The sequence below is a fragment of the Gobio gobio genome (assembly GCF_949357685.1).
Source record: "Gobio gobio genome assembly, chromosome: 7".
NCBI lineage: Eukaryota > Metazoa > Chordata > Actinopteri > Cypriniformes > Gobionidae > Gobio > Gobio gobio.
The window spans coordinates 16,442,471-16,453,720 of record NC_137103.1 but is presented as its reverse complement, the minus strand read 5'-3'; positions in this window follow the sequence as shown (position 1 = coordinate 16,453,720).

Genomic DNA, 11,250 nt, shown 5'->3' with positions numbered 1-11,250 from the left:
AAACTGGACCCAGACCCGTGCAGATCCGAGAAATGCCAAAAACGTAGTACCCGGAACCGACCTGGACCCGTCTATTATTTAAAAGCTGGAACCGAACCCGGCGCGAAGACACAGACCCGACTGGACCCGATTGTCACATATTCCACAATAACTTAAATTAACAAGTCAATAAACAAGTTATGAAAAATATATCTTTTTGTCTTACCTAGCCATCGTCGCCCTTCCTTGTAACGTTACTTGTGATGCATTACATCCTTGCCAAAAAGTTAAATCCATGTTATTCCTCTCTTGTTATTCCAAGCATGCTTAATACATCATTGCAGCTTTAAAAGTCCACTTAATGTCACGGTGACGGATGACAAATGCGTCTTTGCAGATTTGCATTTCGCCAAGTTAACTCGCATAATAACTTTGACTGTTTGCCTTTTTGAACTATAATAACGATTGCTCGTTCGGTGGCCGCTGACGTCAGCATTATTTATTTGCTATCATCTCTGTGAGCCGAGTATGTTCACCAAAACTTTAAGAAATAAGACGGTTCATTCATATTATTATTAAAGTCAATCACAGCGGAAGCTCGGGTTGCCATAGAAACATGACACGCGCTTGAGACTGCACATGCGCGGTGGCTGGAGCAACCTGAAATATGAGCTTTTTTACGCAATTTGAGCATCATAGAAAACATTTGTGACAGTTCATCTGATATTTTGTTGCTGATTTGAAATATATTATTTTAAAACAGTGCGTCACACGTAGACAGCACTTACTTTTTTTCTCATGTTTGTACACAATATGCATGAAGGATGCCCAGATAGAAGAGGTGCCTGTGGGTTTAACTTCTTTATATTCGTTGTTTTTTAGCTTTTTTCGCACATACCTCATGAAGGTAACCATTATTATTACCGTGTGCTTGCAGAGAGAGCGAGCGAGAGAGAGAGAGAGAGAGAGAGAGAGCGAGCGCGTGAGGCGAGCGAGCAAGAGAGAGAGATCGCTCGTGTTTTTCTTCTTTCTTTTTTTTAAACCTTATTTCCCGGGTCACACTTTTCTTATCCTAATTTTACAGTTGCAAGTTACAAAAAACACACAAGCAGTGCTGACTGACTCTGATCACGGGCAGGTGTTCTCCGAGTCCGGATCGACTCCGGTATTACACACAATGTTAAACAGACCCGGGACCCGTAGTAATAGATTGGGACCCGACCCGGACCCGGCTGATCATTTAAAATATAGACCCGAACCCGTACGGGTCCCGGGTCCACGGGTCTCGGGGGCTCCGTGAAGTCCTCTAATCTGTACACATTAAATGCTGCTAGATTCAGCTTTTCTTGCAAAGGCTGCAAGGTTGTCACATATATGTATATGTATTCACGTATATGTATTCACGTATATGTATTCACGTATATGTATTCAAGCTTAGAAGTGTTCTGGGGCTGTCATCCAGCAGCGTACATGTTTTGCTCAACTTACTGGGTACCCAGTGTTGGATTAACTTCCTTTTGCATTCTGATATGGCTTCCCTCCTTAGGAGGAAGAACGTAGTACTCTTGTGCTCCTATAAAGGCTGTCGTTGCATATTGCAGTATGAATATGCGCTATCTATTAAAAAATAAATTAGTAAAGGTAAAAAAAAATAAAAAAACGTTGTCAGCTACTGTGATATCGTGTTCTGTTCTCACTTGGTTTTGTGCTAGGACGAATGGCTACGATCATGAATAAAACAGAAATGTGCACTCCCGCTCATACTCACAGCAGCATATTCGGGCATATTAAAGATTGCATTCATAACAAGGTTCGACTTGTTGTTCGACAGCAGCACAAATCGAATGTACATAAATTTATATTTATATAAAGATTGCATTCTGTATAGCTACTGAATCGCAGCAGGGGAACACAATTATCCACATTTTTTATGACAGTGAGCAGAGTGCGCCCCTTTTAAACACTTAAAACTATTGAATGCTTCAGTTCAGAAAATTCTTTCACTCTAGCGAAAACGTCTCGGGTTATGACTATAACCCTTGTTCCCCGAGAAGGGAACGAGACACTGCGTCGTCGAGTGACAACACTCTGGGAACGCCCTCAGCGTTACGCATCTGAAGCATGAATGAAATCAAGCCAATCTGATTGGTGGTGCGTCGTGACGTAGTAGATGACGGCATACCCGGAAGATACAAAAAGGAAGCTGATGCACACACACATTAGCCCTTTTGCGATGAAGCAAGCGCTCTAATCGTGATAGGTGTGGCGACGAGACGCAGTGTCTCGTTCCCTTCTCGGGGAACAAGGGTTATAGTCATAACCCGAGACGTTCCCCTTCGAGGGAACTCGAACTGCGTCGTCGAGTGACAACACTCTGGGAACGTTAATACCCACTAGGCCACACCGAAATCACCCCACGTCCCAGTGTGAAGCTGGAGACCCAGGCACACTCAGGACGCAAGAACTCGAGCACCAGGCGTCACCGGGAGGTGCAGACTGTAAAAACGTATGAAGGTGTGCGGGGTGGCCCACCCGGCCGCCTCGCATACCTCTTGAAGCGAGACGCCAGAAAGGAGGGCCACTGAAGAAGCCATGCTCCTGGTGGAATGGGCCCTCACGGCCATGGGTGAAGGCAAATTGCGCACCCTATAAGCCGTGGCTATAGCCTGGACGATCCAGTTACTGATCGTCTGAGTTGACGCAGGCAGCCCCTTCTTGGGTGAGCCAAAGCACACCAACAACTGGTCTGACCTCCTCCAATGGGAAGACTTCTCTAGATAAATACCCAGAGCTCTGACCGGGCAGAGCAAATGAAGTCTCCCCTCTTCCGCCGTCAGGTGGGGAGGGGGATGGAAAGCCTGAAGAACCAGAGACCGGGCTCCCTGAGATGGAACCTTGGGAATGTAACCCGGTCTAGGGTGAAGAATGGCCCTTACTCTGCCAGGGGCAAACTCCAGGCAGGTTGGCGTGACCGCCAAAGCCTGGAGATCTCCCACTCTCCTCAGAGAGGTAATGGCGAGTAGAAAGGCCACCTTCAAGGTCAGGTTCTTAGGCTCAGCCAGCTCCAGTGGCTCGAAGGGGGCCTCAGCCAGCCCTTCCAGAACCACCGCCAGGTCCCAGGTTGGGACTCTGGAGCGAGCTACCGGCCTCATCCTCCGAGCCCCACGGAGGAACTGTACAACCAGGTGGTGTTTCCCCAAAGGTCCATCACCTAGAGGTGCGTGGAAAGCCCCAAGGGCAGCCACGTACACCTTCAGGGTGGACGGGGTAAGACCAGCGGAGAAGCGATCTTGGAGGAACTCCAGCACTGAAGCCACTGGGCAGTTAACTGGATCCACCTCACGCTCTCTACACCAAGTGGAAAATACATTCCACTTGAGGCTGTACAGTCTCCTGGTAGAAGGAGCCCTGGAGCTGAGTAAGGTCTCGACTACCTCTGCTGACAGGCCTGCCTCTAGGTACCGAGCCCCCTCAGGGGCCAGACCCAGAGGCTCCACAACTCCGGCCGGGGGTGAAATATTGTGCCCCCTGCCTGAGAGAGCAGATCCCTCCTCAGAGGAACCTGCCACGGGGAGCCGTCTAGCAGAGCTATGATGTCCGAGAACCATACTCGAGTGGGCCACCGGGGTGCTACTAAGAGCAGGCTGATGCCCTCCCGGCGGACCCGCTCCAGAACTCCCGGGAGCAGAGTGATCGGGGGAAATGCGTACAGACGCAGCCTCGGCCACGTCTGCATCATGGCGTCCAGTCCCAACGGGGCTGGATGCCTGAGAGAGAACCACAGTGGACAGTGGGACGTCTCTCGAGACGCGAACAAGTCCACTTCCACTGGGCCGAATCTCTCGCACATGGCCTCCACCACCTCTGGGTGGAGTCGCCACTCCCCGGGCCTCAGCCCCTGCCTCGACAGGATGTCTGCTCCCTGGTTTTGGTCCCCGGGAATGTAAATCGCCCTGAGGGACGATAACTTCCCCTGGGACCACAGGAGGATTTGATGCGCCAGTCTGCATAGAGGGCGCGACCTCAAACCCCCCTGGTGATTGAGATACGCGACAACCGAAGTGTTGTCTGAGCGTATCAGGACATGGTGGCCACGGAGGTCCGGGTAAAAGCTCCTCAGAGCCTTGTAGACCGCCAGCATCTCCAGGCAGTTGATGTGCCATGAAGAATGCCGGGTCTCCCACAGACCTCTCGCAAAGCGGCCTTCCATGACCGCGCCCCAACCAGTGAGGGAGGCATCTGTTGAAACGGCTTTCCGGCAACATGATGCTCCCAGCACTGGCCCCTGGGACAGGAACCAAGGTTTCCGCCATATGACGAGGGAACGAAGGCATCTGCGCGTTACCCTGATCATACGAAACGGATTTCCCCTCGGGGAAAACCCCTTGGCCCTCAGCCACCACTGTAGGGGTCTCATATGCAGCAGGCCAAAAGGTATCACGTTGGACGCTGCTGCCATGAGCCCCAGCAGTCTCTGGAACTGCTTCACAGTGAGGCTGCGGCCTGACTTCACTCTGGAGACGTTCGCCAGTATGGATTCCACGCGTGCGGGAGACATACGTGCCCGCATCGACGTGGAATCCCATACGACTCCCAGGAACGTGGTCCTCTGGGAGGGCGTCAACACGCTTTTCTTCGTGTTGAGTCTCAGCCCCAAGCACCTTATGTGGGCCAGAACGACATCTCGATGCCGAACCGCCATCTCGCGCGATCTGGCCAATATGAGCCAGTCGTCGATGTAATTTAGTATACGGATGCCCTGGAGTCTCAGCGGAGCCAGTGCTGCATCCATACACTTGGTGAAGGTGCGAGGGGAGAGTGCCAGGCCGAAGGGAAGAACCCGATATTGGTACGCTTCGCCCCCGAAAGCGAACCTCAGGAACCTCCTGTGGGTTGGAAGGATGGAAATATGGAAGTATGCGTCCTTTAGATCTATCGTGACGAACCAGTCCTCGGACTGGATCTGACTCACGATGGCTGGAATAGTGAGCATCCTGAACCTGAATCTCCTCAGAGACCGATTCAGAAGCCTGAGATCTATTATTGGACGCAACCCACCATCCTTCTTGGGAACTATGAAGTACCGGCTGTAGAACCCGGAGTCCCTGTTCGCCAACGGAACCCGCTCTATGGCTTCCTTGGCTAACAGGGCCTGTACTTCTTGTTCCATAACCCGAACCTGCTCTGGGCCGACCACAGTCCGGACCACCCCGTTGAACTTCGGGGGAGGAGAACCGAACTGCAGTCTGTAACCCAGCTCTACAGTCTGCAGGACCCATGTAGATACACTCGGAAGGCATGTCCATGCGCCAAGATAATCTACTAAGGGAACCAGCCTCTCGAGGCTGGCCACGGGTGTCAACCGAGCCTCGTTCCCGATCCCCTGAAGCGGCTGACCGGCAGGGAGAAGTCGGGAACGATTTTCGGTGGGTGCACACGTTTGCTGTCCAGCCGCAAGTCCTGTTGGAGGCAGCGAAGACAGCGCGCGTGTGCGGGAGATCAGTGAGGCCCGAAGCGTCTGTGACGGCGGGAACACAGCACTGATCTCCCGAGAGCTCCGGGGGGAAGACGACCTCGGTCGTTCCAACCCGGGGGGGGCAGCTCTGAGCGGTCCAGCCGCAGCTAGGACCGCTTAGTGGCAGCCTTCTTCGCCTGAAGGACGGTCCTCAGATCGACCTTAGACTCTGAAGGCTTGCCACGAGAGCGCCGCCTCTTTTGCCAGGCTCCCTCAGGAGGGGCGCGAGAAGCAACGCTCTCTTTCTGCACCTGCCGGTGCGAGGAGCTAGCAGACGGCCGAGGCTGTCCCCTTGAGACAGCCTTCCCCGAAGAGCTGGATCGACGAGGGAGATACTGCTGGAAGGCCGCCGCCTGTTTTCTCACCTCCTGGAACCTCTCGACGACGGTGTTAACCGCACCGCCGAAAAGCCCAGAAGGCGAGACCGGGGAATCCAGGAGAAAGTGTTTCTCTCTCTCCTTCATCCCCGACAGGTTTAACCAGAGATGCCTCTCCACACACACCATACCTGCCATGGAGCGGCCGATGGAACGGGCCGTCTCCTTGGCGATGCGGAGAGACAAATCGGTGGCCTTCCTTAGCTCGAGGATATCGTCCGGAGACGGGCCCCCGCCCTCGTCGAGCTCCCTGAGGAGGTCGGCCTGGTAGGCCTGCAACACCGCCATAGTGTGCAGGCAACTACCAGCCCGCCCAGCCGCCATATATGCCCTCCCAACCAGCGCTGATGTATCGCGCGCTGGTTTGGCGGGCAATACCGGGGTCTTCAGGGACGAAGCGGCCTCGGGAGAGAGGTAGCTCGCGAGAGCCTCCTCCACCCTAGGCAGTGTCCCGTAACCCTGTTCGGCCGCCCCCAGCACGTTACCGAAGTCGAGTACTGGAGGGCTGGTTAATCTGGCCGAATAGGGTTTATCCCAAGACCTACACAACTCATTGTGTAGGTCCGGGAAAAAAGGCAGACCCCGGCGTGGAGGTTGAGGCTTGCGCCTGAAGAACCGTTCATCCAGCTTACTGGGCGGCTGGATTTCCGGTTCTTCCTGTGGCCAATGGATGTTTAACTTGGCCACGGCGCGAGACAAAACCTCCACTAGCTCCTCTTGAGCGGGTGCGTGAAGCGATGGCTCAGGCTCCACAGTACCCGCCTCGACGCTCAGCACATCCGACTCCTCAGAGCCAGATAGCTGAAGCATCGGGTTCTCCACCCCGCGGGAAGAAGCCGCATCGCGGGCTTCCGCACGGGGCGGGAGAACATCGGAATCCTCGGACGAGGATAGGGAAGGTGCCTCAGCAGTCCCATATCCCGTCACGAGGTCCCGCTGCGAGCCCCATGATCTACGGCGCCGCCGTGCCTCAGCAACAGCGGGCCCAGAACCCTGGGGCTCGCGGGCTTGGCCGGTCTCGCCGAACACAGCCAGCCGTGAGCGCAACACCCTGAGCGGCAGCTTCTCACACTCGCTACAGGCGGCTCCCTCGAGAGCCGCCTTAGCGTGCTGCACGCCCAGGCATTGTACACACAAAAGGTGTGTGTCCGTGCCCGAAATGAAGCGCGGACACGGGTGCACACACCTTGTGAACTGTTGCTCACTAGCCATCTTGAACTTGGATATATTTGACAAAACAACACCAAATAGACAGACAATTTCACATAGAGCGCTTCGCTGAAGAGCAAAAAAGCTAATGTGTGTGTGCATCAGCTTCCTTTTTGTATCTTCCGGGTATGCCGTCATCTACTACGTCACGACGCACCACCAATCAGATTGGCTTGATTTCATTCATGCTTCAGATGCGTAACGCTGAGGGCGTTCCCAGAGTGTTGTCACTCGACGACGCAGTTCGAGTTCCCTCGAAGGGGAACTCTAGTCTTCCTACACTGCACCATGAATCTATTGCGTGTTCTTCACTTCATGGTTGATTGTATTCATTAGCAGGCTGAATTAGCCAGCAACAAGCGCTGAACCACTCGATCTTGATCGTGTGTATTCTGTTTTGTAAACTCTCATTGGTCATTGCATTCAAATGTCTGCAAATTGGCTATGCTCAACACTGCAAAACACATCGTAAATGCCAACATATGACCGTATTTTGAGACTAACACAATATGCATGTAAATGTCTGATAAATCGCATTAATATTCACAGTATTATATTTATATGTTATTTTATGACATTGTAGTTCTACAGTGTCTCTTCTTCTGCGGTTTTTTTTTGTGACGCAAAAATTTTCTGCTACTCTTCACAATGTGGTGCTCGCACATTGTTGGAAAAAATGGTAAAACTTGTAAACACATGAGTTATCTATCATTTTCATCCATTTTTTTGAATCTAGTAAAGAAAGAGTTTACATTGTGATTTTCTTTATTATTTTGTATTGTTTGTGCATGTTATTTCTAAGAGTTCCAAACTGTGAGAGTGTGTCGAGCTAGAGAGCATGCTAGATGACGGCGGAAACACTTTAATTAGCGCCCTTGGAAAGCGGAATGAGGTATGAAGGAAAATGTATGGAGTGTGTATTATTATAAGAAGGGATTTTGTTTAAGGAAAGCGAATTGCATTACTTTATTTGTTTATGGGTTAATTGCACATGTCATCAATATAAAAACAATATATTCCTTCTGTGAACAATTATAATGCATTGTATTTCATTTAAAAGAAGCATGTGATATTTATTTATCATAAAGGCTTAAAAACACATGTTATTTCATATTGGTCATTCGTTAAAATGGTTTGTATTGGATGTAAACATGATTAATATGGGAACATGATTTATATGCAAATTATTTGTGAAGCTACATAGAAACATTTTGTATCTCTTATGTTTTATTCTGTAGTTTTCACGGTGTTCATGGTGATTGTGCTGCATGGTGCTCGTCGAGAGGAAAAATAAATTGACACCCGTTTGAAACTCTCTGCGTCTTGATCAATAAATCTGAGGGGCCGCTACAGTGAAAACTCATCGCTGCACCAGCCCAGCCATCCCTGGTGAGAAGCTGACGCCATCACATCCGAGGTCCAAATTCCAACCTGATACCAGCCAGTTTACTTCACTTGCATCCAGCTCCTGCACCCAAGCAAGACTTAAAAATGGACAATATGCTCAAGGTATAGAGATGCAAAAAGAGACACTGGATGCCAAGGAGCAAAAATGCTGAAAAGAGACTATTTCTACACACGCAAGCTTACAAAATAACTGAATGACTTAAATAATAACGTGGTATTATAAGGTCAAAATAACTTGCAAGCTAATTCTCAGTTCCTAACGCGTCTAAAAATTGTGACTATTTCAAGAAACTGACCCATGTGCTTGTGTCATGTCTATTTATGAAAAGGTTGAAAGGGAATTTTGTTGTTACAGTTTTATGCTAAAAATCCTTGGATGTCCATAATCTGTTTATGCTTGGCATAAACATTACTCTGTGGTAAAAGATAACTACAGCTTACAAGTGTTAATTCAGGCGTAGGACAATCAAAGGCTACACTCGACTTAAAGCAAAAGCACAAACAAACAAGATGTCACGTAAAGACACCCCATGCAGGTCTAGCTCACGTGAAAGAAAGCTAACAGAGAAAGGCCAAGAGATGCATGACCAAGACATCAGAAAACGCGAGAAAGCATTTAACAAGACCTATGACTCTTGGAAGCTGGTAGCAAGGGAGACTAGGACAAAATTAAAAACCCTCTGTTCATCAGAAGACCTTAATAAATTACAGCAAGACATTCAAGCAAGCCATGATGACGTAAGCCAACAGTATGAACCTATCCTACGTAACAGTAACACCACACCAGAGATTGTAAAGAAAATGGATGCCTGTGTTACACTAACAAAAGACATTTGTGACCTCATAAGTAACCGTCTAGAAACTATCAATCAAGATTATAATGACCAACTTGAGAAGGAAAGGGTAAGAGAAACATTAAACAAAGATGAATATGGATCAGTCTTTGGCCACACTAAAACTGAAACGGTAAGCTCAGCAGAGTCACCGGAAAGATTGAGCAACCACTCCAGCTCAGCCAGTACCCACAGCAGTAGAGTAGATGCTCAAGCAGAGCTTGCGGCTAAGCTGGAACAATCAAAAGCCATGAAAGAGATCCAAGCACAGCAAGCACACCTTCACAAGTTAGAGGGTGAATGGAAACTTAAAGAGGCAAAAATGTTAGTAGAAATTAAACAAAAAGAGATGGAAATGCAACAACAGTTGGAACAAGAGAGAACCAAATTGCAGCAGTTTTGAGAACCATGATGAAGAGTTTAATGACAAAACCAGCTCTGCTTGCTACAGAAAGGAAACTAAACCTCGATTAAATCCTGATGCTGCATCATTTCACCCTCACCAAGCTGCTCCTGAAGTGACATTGACCCAGGAATCTGTCAGTCTAGCCCAAGCAATTGCCAGCTCATTAAGCATGAACCGCTTGCCGGTCCCTGAACCAACCACGTTCAGTGGTAACCCTTTACAGTTTACAGATTGGAAGATGTCATTCATTAGTCTTATTGACAGAAAACCCCTTCCACCAAGTGAGAAGATGTTTTATCTAAAAAATTATCTTGCTGGAGAGGCGCACAAAGCCGTAGAAGGTTTCTTTTATCGAGATTCAGAGAGCGCATACAATGGAGCTTGGAAAGTCTTGCAAGACAGATATGGGAACCCGTTCATCATACAAAAGGCTTTCCGAGATAAGCTCATGAGATGGCCAAAGATCAACACAAACGACCCACTAGCACTACAAGAGTTCGCTGACTTCTGGCTATCCTTAATGACTGTGAGGAAAACCACAAGTTACTCAAAAAACTACCAGAATGGATCGTGCGCAAGTGGAGTCGAATTGTTGTAGAGGAACTTGACACATCCGGAAGCTATCCAGATCTTTCTTGCTTCACAAAGTTCCTGAACAAAGAGGCACGGATAGCCTGTAACCCTATTGCTTCTCCATTGTTGATGAACTTCAAGGCCACAGATGAAAGATCACCAAAGAGAGCCAAAGCTCTCAACACAAAGAGCTTCGCTCAAGAGAAACAAGAAACAAACGGCAGTAAACCAAAATCACCTTGCTCCGTCTGTAAAAGTGAAGCTCATAACATCACCAAATGTCCCACCTTCGCAGCGAAGAGTGGTGAAGACAAAAAGGCATTCATCTGTGAAAATCGGCTCTGCTTTGGGTGCCTGAGGAAGGGTCACATGACCAAAGATTGTAGGAGGCGACACACATGCAACATATGCAGCCGTCGTCACCCAACCTGCTTGCACGAAGATAGGAAACAAAGACCTGTGGAAGCAACAACGAATAGCTCCACTTCCACAGAAAACCATGCAAGCTTGGAAACTCACAAGGTCGTATCCCATGCATCAACACAATGTGCTTCTGCTGCCTCAAGTATCGTTCCAGTCCTTGTGTCTTCAATACAAGAGCCACACAGAGAAGTACTTACGTACGCAATACTGGACACACAGAGCGACTCAACATTTGTCTTAGAAGACGTGCTTGACAAGCTGAATATTGATGCCCAACCAGTAAAACTGAAGCTGAGTACTATGACGGCTATTGACACAATCATATCTAGCAAGAACGTCCATGGTCTACAAGTTCGAGGACTGCACTCTAAGAACCACATCCAAATACAGCAGGCCTACAGCCGTGACTTTATCCCGGTGGACAAGTCTTACGTCCCAACGAAGGAAACAGCCTTACAGTGGCCTCATCTCAGACATTTGGCAGATAAGCTACCACCCCTTCAAGACTGTGATGTAGGGCTCTTGATC